Genomic DNA, 27,515 nt, shown 5'->3' with positions numbered 1-27,515 from the left:
AATGTTTAATATATAATTTTATAATTAGCACTTCCCAGTCACTGTCTCCAACTGCTCTGCAACCCCCCTGGGGACTCTGATGTGATGAAACACACCCCACCCCGCTTTGCCACAGGCCCTCCCCCACCAGCGCTGGCTGAGAAGGGCACAGGAGTCTGTCCCCTCATTTCTAGAGGGTCATTTCCTCACTCTCTGCAGGCTGGTATCTCAGTCCAGCTGTGGTCCTTGTTCTGGAATCATTCCACACAGATAGCACCAGATGTAATGTGCACACAGTTCACCTCTCAGGCCTACAAGCTTCAGATCCCCTCCACAGTTCTGCTTGGACTGTAAGAGTGCCAGGAGAAAACAGGACTGAGGATGCGAGGCTCCTCAAGGATAATCCTTGGGGATTTGAGCAGTCTTCCCAGCCAGACGTTACAATGTGCTAACACCCTTGTGAGTCATGAACTAACTCATGGTCAATTCTGTTTGGAGAACAGGATGAATAATTGAGAGTAACTGGGTGTTTGCTTGAATCTGGGCCTAACCCAGTATTTATTCTGTTTTCTTGTCTCTTTTTGCCTAAAACAAACATGTCTAGTTTCCCATCTTCCTCCACATTCCCAGCCTAATCCTTCACTGGCTCTTAGAGGAAAGTCAAAGCCTTTAACATGATCTGAAGACGCTGCAGGATGGCCCTGCCTACTTCTTCGGCATCTCTAGACTGGATGTGAGGGCAACCACATCCTTGGGGGTATGTGCCTGAAAGTCATGAACTTAATTTTCTTTAATATTTTTTGTGTGTGTGGAATACTTTTACAGACACCTTGCAAAAATAAAACAGAAGGTTCCTCCATTTCTCTAAACTAGCTTCCCTAATGTTAACATCTTATATAACCACAGTCCAATGATCAAAACCAGGAAACTAACGTTGGTACAATACTGCTAACTAAACCACAGTCTATATTTGAATTTTATCAACATCTTTTCTCTGCCCCAGGATGCAATTTGGGGCCACACATTGCATTTCGTTGCCGTTAGTTCCCTTTAATCTGTGGCAGTTTCTCAATCACTCGTCTTTTATCTTTGATGAGCACTGGGCTCACTGGAAAAGCCCCTGATGCTGGGAGGGATTGGGGGCAGGAGGAGGGAACGACCGAGGATGAGACAGCTGGATGGCATCACCGACTCTATGGACGTGGGTCTGAGTGAACTCCGGGAGGTGGTGATGGACAGGGAGGCCTGGCGTGCGTGATTCATGGGGTCGCAAAGAGTCGGACCCAACTGAGTGACTGAACTGGGTAGTTATTTTGTAGAACGTCTCTCGGTTTGGGTTTGCCTGATGTTTTCTCATGGTTAGATTGAGATTATGTATTTTCTGGCAAAAATGCCACAGAAGTAATGTCATACTCTTCTCAGCACATCATATCAAGGGGTAGGTGATATTGCTATGTTTCATTACTGCTGATATCAACCTTGATTACTGACTAGAATTACCTTCTTCATGCTCAGCCTCTAAACTTACTGTTCCTATTCTCTATTGTAATTCCTTTGGTGAACTTGTCCTTTCTCATTGGTTTGAGTATCATCTATCTATACCCCCAATATAACCAAATTTGTATGTTTATTTTAGTTCTCCTCTTTAAACTTTAACCTGAATGTCAGTCTATTCATGCTTTCAAATTGATTATCTAGTAAGGATATCAAACCTAATATTCAAAATCAAACTCCTTACTCTCCAGTAGTCTTCGATATCTTAGTGAATGGCAATCCATCTTTTTAACAGCTCAAGACAAAAAATCTTGGTGTCATCCTTCCCTCCTTTTTCTTGCTCACTGCATCTAATCCATCAGAAAATGCTGTTGGTTGCCTGATGGCTCAGACAGTAGAGAATCCACCTGCCAATGTGGGAGACCCCAGTTCAACCCCTGGGTCAGGAAGATACTCTAGAGTAGGCAATGGCTACCTACTCTAGTATTGTCTGGAGAATCCCATGGACAGAGGCTACAGTGCATGGCGTTGCAAAGAGTCGAACATATTTGAGTGACTAAGACTCTGTATTAAAAATCTGTCCAGGTCCATTTCTCAACACCATCTCAGCTACTGCCCTGAAGTAAGTCATCACCGCCACCACCTTCTACTTGGATTACTGTAATTGTCACCCACCTGATCTCCCTGATGTTAGTCTTGTCCTCCTAGAGTCTTTTCTCCATATAGAAAAAAACTTTCAAAAACCTAAATCAGATTATGCAATGCCTCTGCTCAAAACCCTCTCATATTGATAGCATCCCATCCTGACAGCATCCCATCAAAAGGTAAAATCCTTTCCTGGTGACCTATATCATCTGCCTTCTCCAATCACACCTCTGACCTCATTTCCTACTGCTCTTCCCCATGCTATTCCTTGAAAACCATCGAGTTTTGTCCAATTCAAGGCCACCTTTGCTCATGATTTCTGTTCTACTTTTCAGTGATCCCTCACACATAAGTGGAGCTCAGCTCATCCAGCAGCACAAATTGGAGCCTCAGTCATCCTGGATGATCCCTTTCCCTTGAGTCTAATCCATCATCAAATTCTGTTTTCCCACATAGACAATGCTCAAGCCTGCCTATTTCTCATCTCCACTGCTAAAGCCTGCGTTCACTATGATCTCTCCTTCCTGAGCTCTTTGCCCACTGCCAATGAACTCCCCCCACTGAAGCCCAAGTGGTCTTTTTGAAATGCAAATCCAGTCAAATCACAGCCTGTTCAAAGGCTCCTCAATGGCTTCCCACTCCTGGTAGACAGAGATCACAATTCTGAACACAGCTTACGTATCCCTCCTCCTGTGGCCCTCGCGCTTCTGTTCCAGCCACAGTGACCTCCTCTCCATTCCTCCCAGGGCACCATGCTCCCCTCACCATGGCCTGCTACTCTGGAAAACACTCCTCAGCCCAACCTGCTCCTGCTGCCCAGCCCAGTTTTTTGCCTAGTTGAGACCTATACCTACACATACGCACACAACCTAATCATCACTTCTTCAGAGGAGCCTCCCCAACTACTCTCTCCAATTGAGGTGTGTGTTTACTCAGTCATGTCTGACTCTTCACGACCCCATGGATTGTGGCCCGTTATGTTCCTCTGTCCATGGAATTTGGCTGCCAAGAGTACTCGAATACTGCCATTCCTCCTCCAGGGGATCTTCCCAACCCAGAGGTCGAAGCCACATATCGAGTCTCCTGCATTGCAAGCAAATTCTTTACCCACTGAGCCACCTGGGAAGCCCCCTTTGTTTTATAGGTACTATCAAAGAACCCTTCTTTCCTACAGAAATGCTCACCTAATTGTCTATTCAGCACTGGAATTCTTTGTCAAATATGCCTCTCCCTCATTAGACCATAAATCTTGTTATAGCAGAGAGCAAAGTGTTTAACACCCATTTGGCACTCAATAAATATTTGTTGAATGAATGGATAAACTGATGGACTGGTGAAAATAAAATCATACTTTTGAAAGACAGATCTGGCAAATCAATTAACAGAAGGAAGAGAAAGGGAATTCTGTACAATTAAGAGGCAGAGTAACACAGGTCAGGAAAGAGGAACAAAATCCTAAAGTAGGAAGCTGCATGCAGAATGGAAAGTAACTGCCTTGGGGGGCTGTGTTGTGTTGATATACCAGGTCACCCACTAGCTAGCAACACTGCGTTCAGTGCCCACAGCTCACCCCACACATGGGTGGAGGATCAACAGACATCTGGCATGCTCAGGAGTCTCAGCACTGAGGGAAATTCCAAGGCAAGGACAAAGGCACTTTCTAGGACATCTTGTCCCTTCAAAAGACAAAGCTGTTTGAATGACAAAGAAATTCCAGTACCCTTTTGCCATCCTCTGGACCCTGGGAGTTCATAAATAGCCTGGTTCCTGTGTTTTAATAGCCTCTGATGTATTTGATTACATTTTCAATTCGAATGGTTCCATTACTACAAGAAGCAACTTCATTACCAGGAGGGCCCAGAGCCCAGACTATACTAGCTCCCTGTCATATAATTTAGCCTCAGTCATACCTCAGACAATATTTATACAAGGTCACTTCTTCAAACCATGTCTAGCCTTCCCAAATGACAATATTATTTATGCCAAATGCTTCTCCTAAGGGGTGGAAAACTGCCAACTCTGGTTTAATAGGCTATATGGACAGGCTAGAAAAACATCATTTGTAGCACACACAGTTTATGCATTTAGTATATAACTAGAAGTACAGACTGATCACTGGAATCATGGCCGAAAGCTGGCCCCAGGAAAAAAAAAAAAGCCACAAAAGCAGTAAGGTTTGGATCTTTCCTCCCTGATATTAGTTTTGGAAGCCCTAGGCTTAGCCAGAATTATGAATGCACAAGAGAGAGCTGCTTCAGTGGCTACCTGAATATCCAAAATAGGGGGAAAGCCTGCAAAAGGAAATTTAACTTGGGCGTGTTTGCCCAACAGCCATCCTCCTGTGGTTGCAAATTAATGTGACCATCCAGTGGAACAGGCAGCCCAGGGGCATTTGGTAACAAAGAACAGTCTAACCCATTGATGTTAATTTACCAAATTATTCACATCCCACAATCTGGAATAGAAATCAGCGGCCAAAAAAATGCCTCCTCTACACCTCAGTCAAAACACCTATAAAAATCTAGATACCAGGAGGCAAAGTCTGGAACATAAACTACTTCATCCTGTTGCCAATGAGTTATTAAAGTACAGAGCGTCGGAGCTGCCAGCAGTGTCTGGGCCTCCCTTGCTTCCAAGCTCCATTCTTGGTGGTGTCTTTAATAAGACATTTGGGCAAAATATATTGGTGACAACTCCTTTCTCTTAAAATCTAGTTAAGGATACAAGTCATGCATTCCACTTAATCCCTTAGGGACCTCAGGAACTTGAAAATCTCTCTCGTAGAGAGTTGGCAAATGTTAGGATGCTGAGCTTTCTTCACATAAAGTGAAAATATCTGTCCAGATTTGCATGATTTATTGATGAAAAATATCACTAATAAACAATTTAAACATTATTGTCCTTTAAAGAGATGTTTACTACTCCTATGTAAAAATACTGTATCTAATTTAAATTTTAGGAACAAAAATGTCAGATTATAAAGGAGTTTAAAAATTCAAAAATTTCCTTTGTATTGATCAACTTGGACTGGTTCTTGTTTCTTAATATGCATTTTTTTTAGAGAATTTACATGTTGCGTTTTTGTTTTCAAGCACTGTCTCCAGAGTAATTGCCTCCCATTGGCCCAACGTTTAACAGGACTTTATATCATTATGATTTATTAATAATAATAGAATTAACCCATTATGATAACTACAGCCTTGACCAAGCAACCCCATGCCCAGAATTCATTTCAGGACAGCATTTAAGAGATGTGTGCAAAGACGTGAATGTAAAGACGTGCATGCAAAGACAACCATCACAGAATTATATTATTATTGGTAGTAAATGTACAACAATCAAGGACTGGTTAAACAAATTATCCATACGATGGAATACTATATAATCATTAAAAATGTAACACAATGCAGGAGACACAACCCTCACATACTTCAGACAATATTACAAAACTACAGTAATCAAAAGAGTGTGGTATTGGCATAAAAAACAGCCATATGTATCAATGAAACACAAAAGAGAGCTCCAAAATAAATCCACACACTTAGAGTCAATTAATCTTTGACAAGGTAGCAAGAATATAAAATGTGAAAAAGATAGTCTCTTTAGCAAGTGGGTGGGCTTCCCTGGTGGCTCAGAGGTTAAAGAGTCTGCCTCCAATGTGGGAAACCCGGGTTCGATCCCTGGGTCGGGAAGATCCTCTGGAGAAGGAAATGGCAACCCACTCCAGTATTCTTGCCTGGAGAATCCCATGGACAGAGGAGCTTGATAGGCTACAGTCCACGGGGTCACAAAGAGTCAGACACGACTGAGTGACTTCACTTTCGCTGGGAAAGTTGGACAGCTCCATGTAAATCAATGAAGTTAGAACACACCCTCACATCATATACAAAAACAAACTCAAAATGGCTTAAAGACTTAAATATAAGACAAGACATCATAAAACTCCTTGAAGAGCTCATAAGCATAACATTCTCTGACATAAAATCATACCAGCACTTTCTTAGATCAGTTACCCAGGCAATAAAAATAAAAACAAAAATAAACAAATGGGTCTAATCAAATTTACAAACCTTTGCATAGAAAAGGAAAACATAAAACAAAAAGACAACCTATGGAATGGAAGAAAAAATTTTCAAACAACACGACCACCAAGGACAACCAGTCTGTACAACTCAACAACATAAAAACAAATAACCCAATCAAAAAATGGGCAGAAGACCTAAACAGACATTTCTCCAAAGATGACATCAGTTCAGTTCAGTTCAGTCGCTCAGTCATGTCTGACTCTTTGCAACCCCATGAATTGCAGCACACCAGGCCTCCCTGTCCCTATCACCATCTCCTGGAGTTCACTCAAACTCATGTCCATCAAGTCAGTAATGCCATCTAGCCATCTCATCCTCTGTCATCCCCTTTTCCTCCTGCCCCCAATCCCTCGTAGCATCAGAGTCTTTTCTAATGAGTCCTCTTCGCATGAGGTACAAATGGCCAATAGGCACATGAAAAGATGCTCGTCAATGCAAATCATTAGAGAAGTACAAATCAAAACTATAATGAAGTATCACTTCACACAAGTTAGAATGGCCATCATCAGAAAGTCCACAAATAATAAATGCTGGAGAAGATGTGGAGCCAAGGGAACTCTCCTACACTGTTGGTACAAATGTAAATTAGTGCAACCCCTATACAGAACAGTCTGGGAGTTCTTTTAAAAGCTAAAAATAGAACTACCATATGACCCAGTGATCCCACTACCAGGATATGTCCTGAGAAAACCATAATTTAAAAAGACACATGTATCCCAATGTTCCCTGAAGCACTATTTACAATAGCCAGAACATGGAAGTGACTTAAATGTTCATCAATAGAGGAATAAAGAAGTTGTGATAAATATATATAATAGAATATTATTCAGCCATAAAAAGTAACAGAACTGAGTCATTTGTAGAGAGATGAATGGACCTAGAGTCTGTCATACAGAGTGAAGTCAGAAAAATAAAAACAAATATTGTATATTAACGCATGTATATGAAATCTAGAAAAATGGTGCAGATGAACCTAGTTCCAGGGCAGGACCCGAGATGCAGATGTAGAAAACAGATGTGTGGACATGGGGCAGGGGGCAGGGAGGAGGAGGAGAACTGGGAGATTAGGTCTGACTGAACTATACTTCCACATGTAAGACAGACAGCTCGTGGGAAGCTGCTGCAGGGCACAGGGAGCTCAGCTCGGTGCTCTGTGATGACCTGGAGGAGTGGGGCAGGGGAGTGGGGGGAATGCGATAGTGAGAGTGAAGGTGGAAGTCCCTCAGCCGTGCCCAGCTGTTTGTGACCCCATGGACTAATGAGATTCTCCAGGCCAGAATACTGGAGTGGGTAGCCTTTCCCTTCTCCAGGGGACCTTCCCAATCCAGGGATAGAACTCAGGCCTCCCACATTGCAGGCAGATTCTTTACCAGCTGAGCCACAAGGGAAGCCCAAGAACACTAGTGTGGGTAGCCTATGCCTTCTCCAGAGGATCTTCCCAACCCAGGAATTGAACCAGGGTCTCCTGCATTGCAGCTGGATTCTCTACCAACTGAGCTATCAGGGAAGCCCCCAATATATGTATACATATAGCTGATTCAATTTGTTGTACAACAGAAACTAACAGAACATCGTAAAGCAATTATACTACAGTTTTAAAAAAAAGATACACGCACCCCTATGTTCCTAGCAGCACTATTCACAATAGCCAAGATAAGGAAACAATCTAAATGTCCATCAACAGATGAATGGATAAAAAAAATATGGTACATACAAACAATAAAATACTACTCAGCCATAAAAAAGAAATAACATCATTTGCAGCAACATGGATGGACCTAAAGATGATCATACTAAGTGAAGTAAGTCAGACAGAGAAGGACAAATATCATATCACTTATATATGAAACAAAACATGGTACAAAGGAACCTGTCAACAAACCAGAAACAGACTCACAGGCATAGAGAACATCGTGGTTGCTGAGGGAGAGGCAGGTGGGGGAAGGACAGGCTGGGAGTTTGGAGTTAGTAGATGCAAACTCTTATGTATAGAGTGGATAGACAACAAGGTCCTACTGTATAGCACAGGGGACTATATTCAATATCCTGGATAAACCATAATGGAAAAGAACATGAAAAAGAATGTATATGTGTCATGTACATATGTGAGAGCTGGACAATAAAGGAAGCTGAGCACCGAAGAACTGATGCTTTCTACTGTGGTGTTAGAGGAGACTCTTGAGAATCCCTTGGACTGCAAGGAGATCAAACCAGTCAATCCTAAAGGAAATCAACCCTGAATATTCAGTGGAAGGGCTGATGCTGAAGCTCCAATACTTTGGCCACCTGACGTGAACAGCTGACTCACGGGAAAGATCTTAATGCTGGGAAAGATTGAAGGTAGAAGGAGGAGAGGGTGACAGAGAATGAGATGGTTGGATGGCATCCCTGACTCAACTGGGCAAACTCTGGGAGATGGTGAGGGACAGGAGAGCCTGGTGTGCTGCAGACTATGGGGCTGTGAAGAGTCAGACACGACTCGGCAACTGAACAACAACATGTGTATAACTGAGTCAGTTTGCTATACATTAGAAATTAGCACAACAGTGTAAGTCAACTATGCATCAGTAAAAAAATAAATTAAAAAAAGAGTCATGTTAGGGCTTCCCTGGAGGCCCAGTGGTAAAAAAAAAAATCTGCTTGCCAATGCAGGAGACACAGGTTCAATCCCTAATCTGAGATCCCACATGTTGCAGAGCAACTAAGCCTGTGCACCACAACTACTGAGCCTGTGCTCTAGAGTCAGGAAGCTGCAGCTACTGAGGCGCCAGCACCGTAGAGCCCATGCTCCACAGCAAGAGCAGCCACCACGATGAGAAGCCCTCGCACCATAACCAGAGAGGAGCTCCTGCTCACCGCAACTAGGGAAAGCCCGCACAGCAACGAAGACCCAGCCCAGCCAAAAAAAAATAAATAAGACTTAAAAACAAATAAATCATTTAAAAATCAGTTTATAGAAAATATCCCCTCATAGGAGAAAATTCACAGTACACTAAATAGGGAAATAACAGAGCAATATTTACCAAGTGTATGTCCCGATGGAATAATATCAAAATATTCACCCATGTAGGACAGTCCTGGAGATGCCCCCAAATTTTGTGGATCAGGTTTTAGAAGGAAGCTAAGGAAGTAACACTGATGTGATTTCATTTATACCTGCAGGCAGGTAAGACTTGGGAACATTTAGACAGTAAGAATTTTTATTTACACTTTTATTATGGAAATAATTTGCTTCCTACTTGTCATCATCCAAGCAAAGAAGGGAGAGCACGGGCATTTTTCACTGTTCCTAGCCCAGTGGTGGTTTGGATGGGGTCTGCATAAGATTCCATCTGGTTCTCTGTCTGAATCACTTTCCTTAAGTCAAGAGCTAGAAGCCTGACTTCAGTCTCACACAGTGAGATCCCTCTGTCCTCAACAGTAAAGTGTTGCCATATGGTTTGTAACATTACAACACTCACGGGTAACCCCTGAAACCGTCTTCATGTCCACATGATCCCAGAGCACAAAGATTTATTTAGGATATTGTAAATAAAACTTGGATAAACAGAAGCATGAAATGGGAGACCCCACAGGCTAGGGGGAAAAAGTTGTTAGAAAAATAGACCTGCTTCATCAGCCTCTCTGGCAAATAGATATGACCCATGATTTATTAAAACAGGAGCTTTTTCAAGACATAATTACAGGCAAGAGAAAAAGCCTTTTCCTAAGAGTGTCTCTGTATGCTTCTGCTGAGACTTTTGTATTTGAACTTGACACATTTGAAAATCATTCTAATTTTTTCTTAGTGTCACTGTTTGGGTAGTACCTGAGCAGAGGTAACAAGCAAAGCAATAGGGGTGACTAAGATTTCTGTGGGCAGAAGCATCATAAGACTGGGGAAGAGGACCAACAAGAGACTCTTAGGATAGACCAACATTTGAGGGAGAAGAAGAAAGAAGTAAATACAAAGGTATCATTCAAGAAGTCAGAGTGTGAATGAGTCCTCTCTGTATCAAACTATGTAAATAACATTTGCTTTAAGGTAGAAATTTTTAGTGAAAAATATGATTTGAAAGCTATAGTTTTGTTTTGTTTGATGCGAATGGATCTTTGCCTGGGGCTAAATTAATCCAGATGTACTGGATAAAACAAAGCAAAATTATACTTAAATAGATTCAAGAGTTCTACTATTTTACTCTTCTGAAAAAAAAAAAAACGTTAAAAATAAATAAAGGTTTTCAGGGAGTAAGTGAATAATTACAAGGATATAATCCTACTCCAAAACATTCAATGTATCAGGAAAAGTTTCTAAATGAGCAGACCTTGAAAGGGTCCTACTAGTTTTACAGACCATGGTTTCTCATCCTCAAAGGTTCAACTGACATTTTTGCTAGAACATATTACTAAACAGAGGGGGCTTGTGAGGGTTCACTTTTTGTTTCCCAGCCTGCATGTTGCCTGGCTCCCTCTGCTCCAAAATAACCACAGGGCTTGCTCACTCAGTAGCAATGCTGACAGCATCCTCCGTGACTGGAAGGTAGAAAACTTGTCTCTGTGGTTCCCGAGGCTAGGATCAGACTAGAGCAATTATGCAGTGAGTTTGGCCCACCTTGGGGACTTTGGCTTTCAAATGGCAGGGCTACACAGACTAAACTGAAGGTTGTTTTACAAGAGACCATCAAAATCCTTATTTGCATGTGTGACATTCCTGTGGAGAGGCTGATTTTCAATCAAGCTGGCTGGGCCAGATTACAAATCCAGTCTGCTAGTGTGAATGTAAATGGCATCAGCTGGATCTCGTCCCTCCCAGTTAGCCTTTGCCTTCTCTGACCCAATGCGTGCTAAGTCACTTCAGTTGCATCCTACCCTTTGTGACCCTATAGACTGTAGCCCACCAGGCTCCTCTGTCCATGGGGATTCTCCAGGAAAGAATACTAGAGTGGGTTGCCATGATCTCCTCCAGGGGGTCTTCCTGGAGGTTGACCCCAAAGATCGACCCCATGTCTCTTGTGTCTCCTGCCTTGACAGGTGGGTTCTTTACCACTAGCGCCACCTCGGAAGCCCCAGACCACTAGCCAATTCAGTTTAAATACAAATGATCCCAACACCTTCTAGCTAACAGGAAGACATCAAGTTTTCTTGGAACAATGGTCATCAGTAGCCATCCCCACAATCATGAGGTCCACTGGGTATTTACATTGTACTAAGTGCTTTACACACGTCATCTCCTCCAATCCTCACAGCAGCCCTGTAAAATGAAAGTATGAGTCACTCAGTCATGTCCAGCTCTTTATGACGCCATGGACTGTAGCCCACCAGGCTTCTCTGTCTGGGGAATTCTCTAGGCAAGAATACTAGAGTGAGTGGCCATTCCCTTCTCCAGCAGATCTTCCCAACCCAAGGATATAACCTGGGTCTCCTACGTTACAGGAAGATTCTTGGCCATCTGAGCCACCACAGAAATCTTCATAGCAGACCTATGGCATGTGACATCACTGTATTGTCATGTTGCCATTCTTCAAGGGGGAAACAGAAGCTCAGAGAGATTAAGGTTAACTCATCCCTGGTGAGTTAACACACCAGTTAACACAGGAAGAAGGCAATAGATGTGAAGGCAGACAGTCTAATTTTCACATCTAAACTTTCCACCCTTTCTGCCTGATGTCATATTGCTTATGAGTAGCATGGCTTCAGTTGACAACAGCAGCAATGAACTTTGAGATCAAAACAAATCATAAAGTGTGATTAGAAGCTGTGTCATTTTTGTCACACAGAGCTGTATGAATCATAGGGAGCCCTCCCACTTCTGGATAGTGACTCTAGTTCATTAAAAACCTGGACCTTATATGGAGGATCCAGACAGAGGATATGCTCCATGCCTCTGTCTCCCAGTGGCAATAGTTCTGTAATTATGCAGTTTTTCTCTGTTAGGCAGCTCTGGGACTCAGCACTTTCTCTGTAGAGGCCTGGGGGAATAGAAAACAATCCATAACCAAAGTCCCAAACTGGAGCTGCAGAGGGCAGGTGCCCATAGCATTGCAGCTGCACAGACTACTCCCCCACCCCACTTTCAGGGTAGGCGCTGGGGATCATGAGGAAATGGGGACATTCACTCTTCAGCACAGAGATTTCTGGGAGTCATCAGGACACCCTCGGTCTTGAGGACATAAGGCCCTGACAGCCATTCCAGGGGAGGATGAAGCCCAGTAGTTACAAACTTCCCAGCTCTCAGTCCCTGCGGAACATCTTCCACATATGGAGGGGGGTCCTCCACTCATCACCTGGACAGCAGTCTGGCAACCGCTGGCCGAAGTGGTTTATAACATCTGGATAACTGTTTCCAGATGGGGCCTTCCCCTGAAAGACTTGATTAAAAGTTTCACACTCAGCGTCTTGAAATAACTGACATATGCACAGAGAGTTTCTATCATCTGCACCCAGAGTGGAAGCAGCGAGCCACGCCTAAGATGAGAGCACACATCCTTCGTAGGATTTCAAGAGCCTCAATAACTGCAAGGCTGTTTCTACTGGGCCCATATCAAAGTCCAGTAAATCCAGCTGCGTAAGGAGGCAGTAAAGTGGACTGGACAGAACAAGAGCTCGGGAATCAGATCTGCATCCAAACCCAGAATCTACCCATTGCCAGCAGGGACTTCAACAAGGACTTAACCTCTCAACGTCTCCGATTTCCTCTCTGAAAAATAGGAATGCAATAGTCCTTACTTAGAGGAGGACTGTGACACGCCTGCACACAGCAGGCACTCAATAAATGGTTTTTTTCTCTCTCTCTTTTTTTATTATTAGCTGAGTCTATAAACACTATCTGAATTCACTATCATACTTATTACAAAATTTAGCAAAACACGTAGGACTAGAAGTTCCTTTTTCAGTCTTTATACAGAACATTAACATTTTAAAAGCATAAACAATAGTAGCGGATGTTTATGATATGTCCTTTTGAGGAGGAGCTCTAACCATCTCCCATCAGAAAAAAAAAAAAAAAAAAACACCCTGAATTTGTCTTATAAACAGATTCAAACCAATTCTGACCCCTGGATTAAAATCCTGTGGTACCTCATGTCTTCTGGAGCTAGACATCTTGATGTTGAAGAGAAAAGGAAGTCTGACTTCCCTGGTGGCTCACAGAAATGAGGCCCGCAGTGTGGGAGACCAGGGTTCGATCCCTGGGTCGGGAAAACTGCCTGGAGAAGGGAATGGCAATCCACTCCAGTATTCCTGCCTGGAGAATCCCCATGGACAGAGGAGCCTGGCAGGCTACAGCTACAGTCCACGGGGTCACAAAGAGTTGGACATGACTGAGTGTTGTCTTATAAACAGATTCAGACCAATCCTGACCCCTGGATTAAAATCATATGGTCCCTCACTTCTTCTGGAGCTAGACATTTTGATGTTGAAGAGAAAAGGAAGTGAAAAGGAAGTCCAACTAGACCTAAGATTAAGAGTCACCAAATATGTGAATGGGTCAAACAAAATGATCCTCATTTAAAAGGGAGGGGCTTCCCTGGTGACTCAGTGGTAAAGCATCTGCTTGCCAATGCAGGAAACACAGGTTCGGTCCCTGATCTGGGAAGATCCCACAGGCTGCAGAACAATTAAGACCGTGCACCACAACTACCGAGCCTCTGCTCCACGGCCCAGGAGCTGCAACTACCGAGTCCATGCGCCACAACTTCTGAAGCCCTCCCGCCCTAGAGCCGTGTTCTGCAACAAGAAAAGCCACTGTAATGAGAAACCCTCACACCTCAACTAGCGAGTAGCCCCCGCTCGCCGCAGAGAAAAGCCCAAGAAGCAGTGAGGACACAGCACAGCCAAAACCAAACAAAATTTTTAAAAATAAAAATAGGTTCAGAGAGGTTAAGTGATGCTTTAAGTGTTAGGTTGAAGATTTAGCACAAATGAGTAAGCTAATTTCCTTCACTTTACAGCACTTCTCCCACTTATTTTTTTAAACAATTAAATGGAGGATAATTACAATATTGTGATGGTTTTTGCCATGCATCAATATAAATCGGCCATGAGAATACATGTGCCCCCCATTCTGAACGCCTCTCCCACCTCCCTCCCCACCCTATCCCTCTAGACTGTCCCAGATTACTGGCTTTGACTGCCCTGTTTCATGCATCTAACTTGCACTGGTCATCTATTTTGCAAATGGTAATATATGTTTCAATGCTATTCTCTCAAAACGTCCCACCTTGCCTTCTCCCACTGAGTCCAAAAATCTGTTCTTTACATCTGTGTCTCCTTTGCTGCGCTGCATGTAGGATAGTCGTTACCGTCTTTCTAAATTCCATATTTACGCATTTATATACAGTATTTATCTTTCTCTTTCTGACTTACTTCACTATGAATAATAGGCTCCAATTTCATCCACCTCGTTGGAACTGACTTAAATGTGTTCCTTTTTATAGCTGAGTAATATTCCATTGTGTATATGTACCACAGCTCCCTAATCCATTCATCTGCCAATGGCCATCTAAGTTGCTTCCATGTCCTAGCTGTTATAAACAGTGCTGCAATGAACATCGGGGTACATGTGTCTCTGAATTATAGTTTCCTCGGGGTGTATGCCCAGTAGTGGGATTTCTGGGTTGTACGGCAGTTCTATTCCCAGTAAGGAATATCCACACTGTTCTCCATAGTGGCTACACCAGTTTGCATTTCTACCAACAGGGTAAGAGGGTTCTCTTTTCTCCACACCCTCTCCAGAATTTATTTGTAGACTTTTTGATGATGGCCATTCTGACTGGCATGAGATGATACCTCATTATGATTTTAATTTGCATTGCTCTAATATTCCCCCACTTATTTTGAAAATCATTATCAATATAATAATGGCTATAATTTATGGAGCATGTATAATATTCCAGGGCAGTGATAGGTCCTTACACTATTTCCATGTAATCTTCTTTACAACATGCCTATAAAGCAGGCATAATCATCAACCCTGGGTTTTTTTGGGTGAGGAAATTGTAGCTCAAAGAAGTTAAATAGTTTACCACAAACCATAAAGCCAACCAGCAGCAGACCTGGAATTTGAAGCCATCAGTCTAGCTCCAAAGGCATCTGCCAAGAGCGCTGAAACAATTTCACCTTGCTTGCCATGAGGCGAGCAAGAAAACTAGTGAGAAAAATTTTTCCTGCTCATCACCTGAAATCGCTATGATAGTTAACCTGTGGCATCCTTGGTTACTGTGTCCACAATCTGGGCTCTGTCCACTATTCCTCATAGCTGCTATAAATCCTTTTTTTTTTTTTTCTGGTCTCTATTGCCGGACAGGTGTTCAACACAATAGCTCCCTTTTCCCTCCATCTGCTTCTCCCTGCACAATGAGGCCCTGATCCGTTTCGGGTGGCTGCTCCCCACATGTGCTCACAGCCCCACTGATGAGAAATGGCAGAAGCAGGTATTAAAGGTGGAGGTTCTGGCTTGTTGCTCTGAATGTATTAAAAACCATTCCCAGACTCCACATAAAGAGCTTTACACACATACCCAGCACATGCGATACGAGGGAGACAGAGAAGCAGACGTGGGGATAACCACAGTGAGACAAGTAACCACAACAGAAGTCTGGAGAGATGGGCCCAAGGAAAGCCGCTTTCACAGACCGGGTGATGGATCGTCTCCTCAGCAGACAGACAGACAGCTCGAGGTACTTATTTTTATAAAAAGCTGACAGAAAGAACTCCAGACATCCAGGCCCGCTCCCTGCTCAGTCCTGTGTCCAGAGCTGACTCAGCTCTCTGTTTCCCTTCGCAGGATGGTGAGTTATTCCATGCGCTCCTGCTAATTATCCCCATCCAGCTCCTTTCTTTTCTCACAGGTCGTTTAAATGTCTCCTCGTCTGGGTTAGAACTCGGGTGGATGCTGAATTCCCTTTTGTTTTCCTCCCCAGGGATGAATTTCTCATACGTAGGGTATTGTTTGTGGGGGTAAATTCTTTCAGTTTAAAGGCGCTTGAGATGATTATCCCAAGAACTTGTCTCACTAGGCTCCTGAAGAGGATACTCACCATTTACTGAGTCCACAGTAGGTGCCAGATAATCTCCACACTCTATCCCCTTTGACTCTCATAATGATTATACAAGGTCCTTGTAAGTCCCATTATGTAGATCAATAGCTTTGCGCAGTGGCAGTAGTGTAGCCAATGAGGTTTATCCAAGGCACGATTATTGCTAATTATTGCTCTCTGAAAACAGATCAATAGCACGTAGGACATACACAATAAATGGAAGGGAAGACAAAGCCACATAGCCTACTGATTTCCTCAGTGTTTCTTTATAAACCAGAAGACAAAATGATATAGTAAAAGGAGTTGATTCTGGACCAGGAGACCTGAATTCTTGTGTTAACATGAAAACCAACCAGCTCTCTGGTCTGGGCAAGACATTTCACCTTTGTGCACTTCTGTTCACTCAGTCTAAAAAATGCATGAATAGACTAGCAATTTCTACACACATGGCTCCTTCTTCCTCTAAATTTCTATGACTATTGCCTGCTTTCATACTATAACTATAGTTAATACTCATAATGTCAGACTCTCCAAGAATGAAGTCCTTGAACACAGCTAGTCCATCAGCACTGAATTGACATCCTTCATCACCCAGCTCTGGAGCACATCTAAGCCACATCTGGATAACAAATTAAGGTAGCCATAACACTTTACCCCTTCCAGGCTAATTCAGCATGCTGTAGCTTTTAAAGACAAGGTGAAGCAGAACTTCAAACCCTGTGGCATAATAACAGATTCAGTTGTCTTACTACCTTGGATCTGAGAGATTTCCTGACAAAAACAGATACTTGGTATTGTAGTTAGTTATTTATTTCTGCCCCCCCCCCAAAACCCCAAAACTTAGTAGATGACAACAAATATTTACTATTATCTTTCATGATTCTGAGCCTTTAAAGACTCAGTTGGGTGTTTTTCTTTTATGGGGTCCCTCATATAATTTTAGCAGGATGGAGGCAGAGGCTGGGAGTCTGAAAAGATTTTTTCATTCACATGTGTGACAAATGAGCTGAGATAACTGTGGGCTTCTTGGTCATATCTCTGTCCATGTGACTACCTTGGGCTTCCTCACAGCATGGTAGCCCTGGGGAAGTCAGATTTCTCATATCATAATGGATTTCCCCCTAAAGTGAGCATCGCAAGAGAGCCAGTCAAAAGCTATAAGCCTTCTTGTGAACTAACTTCACTTCTTCTGTAGGTCACAACATTCACAGATTGGCCCAGACTCAAAGACGTGGAGGCACAAATTCTAGTGCTCAGTGTGAGCACAGTTTTTCCCTCCAGGAATGAAGGGATGGTAGTCATCTTGGGGACAAGTTAATCTACTTGGCCTATCTCAGAGCAAAATGAACTACAGTAAAGGTCAGTTAGATTCTCAACATTTCTCTCTTTTCCTTACACACACACAGGCACACGCACGCACACACTTACACAAACAGTTCCAAATGATGGCAATTATAGCACCATATTGAACACCAAAGATGATTACATAAAGTAGGAATTACAGGTTTACTCCCATAAAGAATAGGTCACAGAAACCACTCTTCCATTTCTCTCTGAAATAACATTAAGCTCTGCCACTAATGGGAAAGGGAAAGCAACTTAAGTGAGGAAAATGTCTTCAGAAGAAAGAGTGATGGCAGGTCAGTGATCTAGTCAGGTCCATCAGGATGGACACTGAATCCCAGTTATCTTAAGAGAAATCCAGATGTTCGCTTGAAACCATCCTTAAAGGAAGGTGAGCCAGCAGGATGAAGTCGTCAGACTCTATTCCAGACATCCACACCGATAAGCAGGCTTGAGGTGTGGCAGTTTTGCTGGGCAGGCTTAAGAACACTACTAAGCAAACTGAGGATCTGGACAGTATCACTATCAGGAAAGCATATCATAAACCTCAGAATGTGACACTGCCCCAAGAAAAATAGCAACCCAGAGGCCAGCTGAAAAACTAGAGATTCTGGAGTACAAACGCAGGTCAGATAGGAAAGCAGTGGTGAGCAAAGTCTGGATGGTGTGCTGGAACCCAAGAGGGATGGCATAAACACTGGAATTACAGGCCCCCAAAGGGCTGAGATGATCTGTGAAAGAAAATACCAGCAGCTCCCGGGGAGGAAGAAAGACTTAGGAGCCATCAGGGAAGCAGCACAGTGATCCTTTGGGTATGGATGCCAGAGCAGAGCTAGAATTACTGTGGCTTGGAGGTGACTCTAAAGGCCCCCCCAAAGAAGCATTTCTTTCTCTTCATGACTCAGAGAAAGTCAGGAATGAATTCCCGAGACACGAAACTTAAGGAGGTTTCTAGCCTCTAATTGTAATATTTAGGATTTGTCAGTCTTGAAATCTGATGGGCACTGCTAGGAGCTCTGTGGTTCTATGGGGAGGGAAGATGCAATAGAAAGTTATTTTCCTCTCTGGTTCTGCCTTCAGATGGGAATATGAGGCTTGTTCTTTAAGCCGTACAATTTTTAGCACCAGAGGGCCCAATGGGTCAATCATAGTCCACCACCCAGCAGAGGAGCTAACTGGACCAATCTTCAGGTTAGAGTGCTCAGTTAAACCCGCCCCTCTGCCTCTTAAAGCACTCTCCCCTAATTCTCCATGAGCAGGGGAAATGCACGTGCATGAAGATGTTCACAGCAGCATTATTTATAAGTAGACAAACTCAGAGCTTCTCAAAGTTGATGCGCATCTCCTAGAGGTTTTCTTAAAGGGCAGACTTAGTAGATCTGGTGGGTCTGAGAGGGGCTCTCATCTCTGCATTTCTAGCAAGCTCTCAGGTGGTATCCAGCTTATCAGGTCACACTTTGAGTCCCAAGGGGCTTACTTTATATGCACTGCTAAGTCTGCTGCCAAGTTGCTTCAGTCGTGTCCGACTCTGTGCGACCCCACAGACGGCAGCCCACCAGGCAGCTCCCCTGTCCCTGGGATTCTCCAGGCAAGAACACTGGAGTGGGTTGCCATTTCCTTCTCCAATGCATGAAAGTGAAAAGTGAAGGTGAAGCCGCTCAGTCGTGTCCGACTCTTCGCGACCCCATGGACCGCAGCCCACCAGGCTCCTCCGTCCATGGGATTTTCCAGGCAGGAGTATTGGAGTGGGTTGCCATTGCCTTCTCCGTTATATGCAACTTTTTAAAAAAATCAAACATGTACATGACTAAATAAATGATAGGTATACCTCCTCTATGGAATACTGAAATGGATGTTAAAATGATTTCAAAAACAGCTAATGTGAAAAAGTGTGTATGACATACAGTAAGAGAAAAACACAGGATACAAAATCATATACATATTAGGATTGCAATTGTAAAAAAAATAGGGAAAACATTGGAAGCAAATCCAAAATTATTAACTGAATGGTTCTTTTAGGATACTGAGATTATGTTTCCCCCCCTCATTTTCAAGTTTTCCATCATGTTGCCACATTACTTTCATAGTCTAAAATTGCTGGTAAACCGGGGAATATTAGGTAATCATACATCCTGCTTTGCTAGAGTAGTCTCAGGTGCCTGTTGTCTCTACACAATTATTAATAGTGGTCCCTTCACTCCCAAAATGCTTTATGTAGTTGATAAATTCTGTGGCCATATTAGATACAGGACTGTCTGGAGGCTAGTTACGTGCTTTCTCGGTTACTCCAAAGCATGTGAAAAGCTGAACTGAAATGCCTGGAGAGAGTAGGCAGGGGATGGGGGGAGGTCTCTGATGTGTACATTGTTTCAATTGATTTTTTAGAGCAGTTTAGGTTCATAGCAAAATTGAGAGGAAGATACAGAGATTTCCCATATACTCTCTGTCCGCACACACACACAGCCTCACCTATTGTCAACATGCTCTACCACCACAACTGAACCTACACTGACGCATCGTAGTCACTGAAAGAGCACAGTTTACATTAGGGTTCACTCTTGCTGTTGTACATCCTGCGGGTTTGGACAAAAGTATAATGAATGACATGTGTCTACCATTATAGCCTCATACACAATCGTTTAATTTCACTATCCTAAAAATCCTCTTGCACATTTGTTATAGGTGTATTTAGGTTGTGATATAAGACCTCAATAGTAAATGCATTAAAAAATGTCTGACACAACCATGAAAGCTAGCAATTTTGAAACAGGGGAGAGAGGAAGTCAGATAAATGTTTGCTGTGCTTTTTAAAACTCTTGCTTTCTAGTCAGCTCTTTCTGATCTTTTCTAACTGCACACCAGGAGTCATCTTGTAAGATGAAATCCTACACATCTTAGGGCTGTGATTTTTCTCCTGCTGTTGCTGATCCTCTAAGACAGTAGAGGTAATGTTTGAAAAGGCTGATGATTTGATTCCTTTTTGATGCTTTTGCTAATACGTGGAATTTTTAGAGCCAGATTTTTTTCATTGTTGCCTTAAACCACGTAACTTACTAGGTCTTTTACTTTATACCTTATAAACCTGAATCAAACTAATGCTACTACTTATCAGTTAAATATTTTTAAAGTATTAAGAGGAAAACTTCAAAACAATTGAATTAACTAAATACAAACTGGATTTCCCTATAGCAAATTCTAAGGCACATTCCAATTTCACTGACTTGGAATTTTATCATACAGAATATTATCTTCAAAAATGTAAGCAATAAAAAAAAATATGTGAGCCATGGGAAAAAAAAAAGTGAGCCATCAATTGCAGCTTGGAAAATATCTTATAAATATACCTTCTGTTGTAATTATTTTATACAAATTGAATTTAACTTGCAATGTTATTTCTTTTGTCTTTATGAGATTCATTAATTTTTTAATTCTTACAGAAATTAATATATGTTTCCCTCTCTCTCTCTCTCTCTCTCTCACACACACACACACACACACACCCTGGTGTGAAACACTCTAAGTCCTAGGCCCAAACTATTTGCTGTAAGTCCTTGTCTGCTAGTGATTAGGTAGGTGGCAGCCCAGAGAATGATGGTCTTTGTTCTTTTGTTCCCTCTGGTGTATATTCCATTTCACCTGTGTAGAGCTAAACTTACACCCCAAGGACAAATGACACTTAGGTGAATGACAATAGGTGATTCTAAATTGAGAACAGCTATTCAGTATGGGTGTAAGTTCTGATTGATGGTGCATTTAGAAGCAAAAAATAGAAGCCCATGGGGTGGATACTGGACTTCACCTTTCAGGTCATTTTAAAGAATAGTGAAAGAAAGACAGGAGAGTGAGAGGCCATAGTTTGCCATTCCAGGAAAGCAAAGGAAAGAAAAAGACAATAGATAAAGCTGAAAAGCAATGGCCTCAGAGTATACAAGAAACAGAATAAGAGTGAAATAGAGTGTGAACAAACTCCAGGAAAAAAAAAAAAACGTTTAAAAATGCTTAGGGGGCAAAGTGTTACTAAAGAAAGGAAATCCTAGCTTGTGAGACTTAACGTGAAACAAGAAGATAAAAATCCTTTATACAATCAGCAAACAAAAGCAAGGAAATATAAATTCCCAAATCCCATGGAGAGCCTGGAAGGGAAGTCAGCGAGACAATGCAGAACATGCAGTTGAGAGGATAAATCATTTCTTTACCTCACTCCACACAAAAAGAAGATAAGGGCCAGGGTGAGGCGTATTTTCCAGCAGAAGGGTAGGGAACTGTTGCAATGCTTTTCCCTTACCACAAAAAACTAACAGAACACCCAGTTCCAATGAACGGGATTCTCTCAGAAAGACAATCCATTCCTATAGCAAACACGGGTGAGGTCCATGAAGGTGGAAGGAAGAGAGGCTGCCCACTATGGCACCACATGAAATATCTGTCAACTCACTGTTGAAGGAAAATCAATAAGGACCTTAGAATTTGTGGGAGCAGCCTCTCTTGAGGGAAGACACTGGGGTTTTCGGGAGGTGCGGTCTGAGTAATTGGAAAGTTGGATCGTTGGAACACTGAGACCATGAGTCTCTCACCCATAACCACAATTTTGAGAGGAAATTAAGATTGTTTAAAATAGAGAATCAAATTTACTTAAAAACATTTACTTAAATGTCTCGGCATGTACTTAAAAACAGTACACACACACACAAAAGACCTGGATTCCAAGAAGTCCACCAAGGTCTTACAAACTTGAGGGAAAAAAGAAATGCCTGACATGAGATTGAAGCCAAAAATATTTCCCCTTGGCCAAAAAGCATTTAAAGTTCATTTCTCATAATGAAACACAAATTTGGCACATATACAGAATGTTTATTTTTTCAAATGGCTGAAAAAGTAGGTAACCAAAACATACAATGTCAATGAACTATGTCCATTAATTTATCCTGGCTATGGATAATCAGATATGGAGTACCCTGAAAGCAATCATGTGAGTGACCTGAATAATTGCATAGGGGCATTTCTGTAGTTGGGCCTTAGAACCACTAGTAACTCTCGTCTCTAACAAAGTGTCCTCATTGTTCACCGGCAAAATGGACTCTGCGATAATACTGCTTTTCTCTATACTGGCTTTTTTTTTTAATGCTCCGAAAAAGGTCCAAGCTTTTCTGAGATGCAGTTTTGAAAACAACAAGAGGCTTGGCAATTCAATTCAAATTACTTTGTATACAAACTTGAGTTTCAATGATACAGACAGAAGAGGAAGTGTTTCTGGTTTTGCTTTGTGTGTGTGTGTGTTTTATTGAGTGTGTGTTTTCTTGAGAAATCTTTCCTAGTTAGAAAAAAGCCATCAAAGAGTTTTCACAAGCTGTAGGGAGTCTTGCCTACATCTTGATTTTCCTCTTTCTTTTCCTTCTTGGTTTCTGATTGATTTAGAAATTTTCAATTTCTAAAGGAAAGATCCAAGTACTGTGGGTACAGGCAAATACAATTTGCATTTTCCCTAGTATAATGCATATTTCCTTCCCACAGTTAGAGAGCGGTCTAGAGCAAGAAAAGAAGGCCATCTCTCTGATTGGAGCACAAATAAATAGATAATTAAAGCCTTTTGATGTGCATGAGCAGACAGCTTAAAGAAGATTATTGATAGACTTTCGTGCTCTTTGATGGACTGTGTGGAAATAGCTTTTTCCTTAAACCAAAATAATAATGAAAAATAATGTTGGTAAAATAGTGGTTAAAAACTGAAGCTTTGGGGAATATTTAATTTGTACTTAGGTGGTTATGTGTCTTTAAAAATCTGTTTAGACTGTGTAAACACACATTTTACTAAAATGTCCTTTTTATACCCCTTTTTTCTCTGTTTTTGGATAGTACTATTATGGCCAAAGAAATGGCCCTTAGTTTTTCTATATGACCAATGAAAACCAAAGTTAATTATACTCAGAATTATTCTATAAGGTTTTTTGCCCAACAGATGTGTTTCTGGCTAGCAAGCTGTAAATTTATTTAAACTGCATGTTTGCCTGGTGTTTAGTTCTAAACTCCAACATATCAGTCTATTTCACTAAATCATAAAAACTTTTTGAAACAAGAAAAAACTGCTGTTATTTCAAAAGAAGAAAAGGTAAGAAAAGACATATAAAGTATGGTTTCCTTGTTTTTGTTAAGATTACAGTTTTAATTTGTTATGGAACACTTCTGTTAAACCAGGAAATCCTGCTAGAACTCAAATTTGTTGCATTATTTGAGATGAACATACTTTTAGTTTGTAGTGAATCTCCTTATTCAAAAGCTATTTGGAATAAAAAGCCCAGTCTAGAAAGTAAACCTTATAGTTTGTGTTTTTAAAAGAACTAATTTGCTGATAGGAAATTCTTCTTAGAAAAACCACAGTGACTTTTCAAACGCTATTTTTTAAGAAGACCCCTAAGGGTCATTTGTCTGTAAAAATAAGGACTAGGCTGCCTCCAAGGGCTGTGCCTTTCATTTACTCTCACCCAGGCATTCCAGTCACTCAAAGCAGGGCCCATCCTTTGGCTCCCGTTGCCTACACACATTTTTGCCTAATTTTGCCTAATTTTGGACAATTCCCCCTCTTCTCTTCATCTTCCCTTGTTCTTCCTTTGTTCTCTTCTCGGTTTTCTAAAGGAAAAACTATAGCATTTAATTTGATAAGTAGATATAAATAAAATTCCCTTTTAGCTTTTAAAAACTGCTTCCCAAAGGTACAGGAAAACCTTAAATTGTGAAATGTCAAAATGTCACTGAGATGACTCTTTAGCTGTTTAAATATATATGTTATTTTATATAAACAGACACAATAAAGTTATACCCTATTCATTAGAAATTCATTAGGAATTTACAAAATTCAACCTGGTTGAGATCAGAATTTATCTTTTTAGTCTTTAGAAATGATTTTACATGGAAGTAATATCATAAAAGATAATAGCATTAAGTTTAAATTACTTAAGACTGTCTAAGGCCAAATGAATATTGTTTTCTACTCAACAGAAAGCATCCAATAAGAAATCTTGGTAACCTTTTCTTAGCAGTTAATGTGAGTTATTTTTGATTTTGAAAGCAAGACCTACATACATTTTGAAAAATACCTGTGTAGCCAGTTAGACTGTTAGATCTCTTTCTCACAGTGTGATGAAAGGAAAAAAAAAAACCAGACTTTGAAGTTAAATCTGTTTGACCCCTGGCTCTATTGCCCATTAATTTAATAGCTTTGGACAAACTTCTTCTTCAAGCTTCAACTCTCTATCTATAAATAGGGATACTAATACCTACGCCAGTGACTTGTTTTAAGTGTACAGTGCTAGATCCCTACTATGAGATTAGTTATGTACGTTTCCTGCCTGTCCCTCAGCTCTCAGTGACCAGTTTCTTTGCAGTGATCTGAAGAGAGGAGATGCAAGAAAAGGACAGAGGAGGGAAGCTTTTGTCAGCTGGTGTTAATGAGCTGACTCAAATACAGTTGAAAGAAGAGTGATATACCTCCCTACCAACAGTGTGGCATTCTAGAATGTTTTCTCTCAACTGTGATTAGAGCTGCTTTTCCGCTCCAAGATGAGTTTTAAATGAATAAAAATGCTGAAGGGTATGGAAAGCTATGAGATAATTGGCAGTGCAATTATTACATGCCCAACATATTTTGGGAATGACCCTTCAATACCCTTATGGCGGAAAGTGAAAGCCTCTTGATGAAAGTGAAAGAGGAGAGTGAAAAAGTTGGCCTAAAGCTCAACATTCAGAAAACAAAGATCATGGCATCCGTCCCATCACTTCATGGGAAATAGATGGGGAAACAGTGGAAACAGTGTCAGACTTTATTTTTTGGGCTCCAAAATCACTGCAGATGGTGATTGCAGCCATGAAATCAAAAGACACTTACTCCTTGGAAGAAAAGTTATGACCAACCTAGATAGTATATTCAAAAGCAGAGACATTACTTTGCTGACTAAGGTCCATCTAGTCAAGGCTATGGTTTTTCCTGTGGTCATGTATGGATGTGAGAGTTGGACTGTGAAGAAGGCTGAGCGCCAAAGAATAGCTGCGTTTGAACTGTGGTGTTGGAGAAGACTCTTGAGAGTCCCTTGGACTGCAAGGAGATCCAACCAGTCCATTCTGAAGGAGATCAACCCTGGGATTTCTTTGGAAGGAATGATGCTAAAGCTGAAACTCTAGTACTTTGGCCACCTCATGCGAAGAGTTGACTCATTGGAAAAGACTCTGATGCTGGGAGGGATTGGGGGCAGGGGGAGAAGGGGATGACAGAGGATGAGATGGCTGGATGGCATCACAGACTCGATGGACGTTGAGTCTGAGTGAACTCCAGGAGTTGGTGATGGACAGGGAGGCCTGGCGTGCTGCGATTCATGGGGTCACAAAGAGTCGGACACGACTGAGCAACTGAACTGAACTTCAATACTACCAAGGTATGGGCTTCCCTTGTGGCTCAGCTGGTAAAGAATCCGCCTGCAATGCAGGAGACCTGGGTTCGATCCCTGGGTTAGAAAGATCCCCTGGAGAAGAGAACAGCTACCCACTCCAGTATTCTGGCCTGGAGAATTCCATGGACTGTATAGTCCAGGGGTCGCAAAGAGTTGGACATGACTAAGTGAGTTTCACTTCACTATGATCCTCTAACATAGGTTCACTCACTCATTCATCAGTCATTCAACTAGCGTTTATTATGTGCCTGTCAAGTCCCCAGCACTGCACTAGGTATTCAAAGATTTAGCCCTCAGGCACATTACAGCATCACTTACAGACATATAAACAAGTGCCCTAAAGTCCTGGCATTCAAGGTGTAGCCTGTGGGCCAGCTACATTGGTATCTCCTGGGAGCTTGCTAGAAATTCAGCATCTTGGTCTCTTTTAACGTTGGTTAAGAAGTAAGTATTAAAAAAAAAAAAAAAAGAAGAAGTAAGTATTGTCTCACTGTGACCAACGATCTTATTTGACCAAGTATTTCAAAGTTTTTTGACAAACTTCCCAAATACCAAATTTTAATTAACATTCTTTTGACTTCCAGCTAATGTTGGGATGCTTTAGAGGGCATCTCAGAGAAAAATGTTTAACTAATATGATTTGGTATATTAAATTACATAAAGCCCATTACTACACGAGCAATAAACCGACTTAAGATATACTGTATAGATGAATGTTATTAATATAGACATTCTAAAAATTATATAACGTTTCTAAAATTTGGATAAGTCCTGGTATAATGCTATAGTTCTAGTTGTTATCTTGAAAAGTTGTATGTCACAACAGTAACCAAGCTTCTATATCAATTACACTGTAATCAGATGTCTAAACATGCCTTTTCAGTCTTTTGTCATTCATAGACAATTATTATTGTACTCTGATGGTGTTACAAAAGTGCTTTATCTTCAGGAAGATTCATAGAAAGACTACGGAAGTAGTTACAACAGTTCCACATTAAGATGATGCCTGCGCAGGAATTCCAGCCCAAACCTACCTAAAACAAGAAGCTGTCCTGCCTTTGGGGCCTCTAGATCAGGCTTCAAAAGATTTTTACTTCCTGACAGGCAGAGTTGATGCCCCTACTTAGCCCTGAAGCAGCTACAGAAAACAGACTATCCCCTTCTGCTTCTCAAAAGATTATGGGAGTAAAATTTCTAAGTGGGGAATGAAACGGAAGGGAAAGGGGCAGGGCAGAAGCTTTAAAAGAATGACAGTCATCGAGGACACAACATACACTGGTTAGAACCAACGAGGTCCAAGATGGCGGAACTGATTTCCACTGAACCTTGAGCCTTAATATACTTTCATACTACATGAGCAAGCTACCCACAACACACCCTCAGGTGACAGTTCCAAGGCTGACCATAAAGGCCAGAAAGTGGGCAGTGGCCCAAATTCCTGGAAATCTCTGTCTCTTCCCCAAAATAGCTGGAATACTCTTCCCACTCATTAGCTTATGAAACTACCCACCCCC

At 41.7% G+C, this 27,515-nt stretch overlaps 1 long non-coding RNA gene and 1 pseudogene across 1 annotated transcript in view; one reads left to right on the top strand and one right to left on the bottom strand.

Annotated features, from left to right (window-relative positions):
• Positions 1-27,515, bottom strand: part of LOC138421876 (uncharacterized) — a 114,185-nt gene that overhangs the window by 61,656 nt on the left and 25,014 nt on the right. Inside the window, exon 5 of the long non-coding RNA XR_011249662.1 lies at positions 16,220-16,396. This is a non-coding gene — a long non-coding RNA (uncharacterized lncRNA). The remainder of the gene's footprint in view (positions 1-16,219; positions 16,397-27,515) is intronic.
• On the top strand, positions 16,326-16,389 carry LOC138422050 (U4 spliceosomal RNA; annotated as a pseudogene).

Source organism: Ovis canadensis, chromosome 16 (assembly GCF_042477335.2).
Source record: "Ovis canadensis isolate MfBH-ARS-UI-01 breed Bighorn chromosome 16, ARS-UI_OviCan_v2, whole genome shotgun sequence".
NCBI classification, from domain to species: domain Eukaryota; kingdom Metazoa; phylum Chordata; class Mammalia; order Artiodactyla; family Bovidae; genus Ovis; species Ovis canadensis.
Note: the sequence above shows the minus strand (reverse complement) of the source record. Positions and strands in the feature narration are given on the sequence as shown.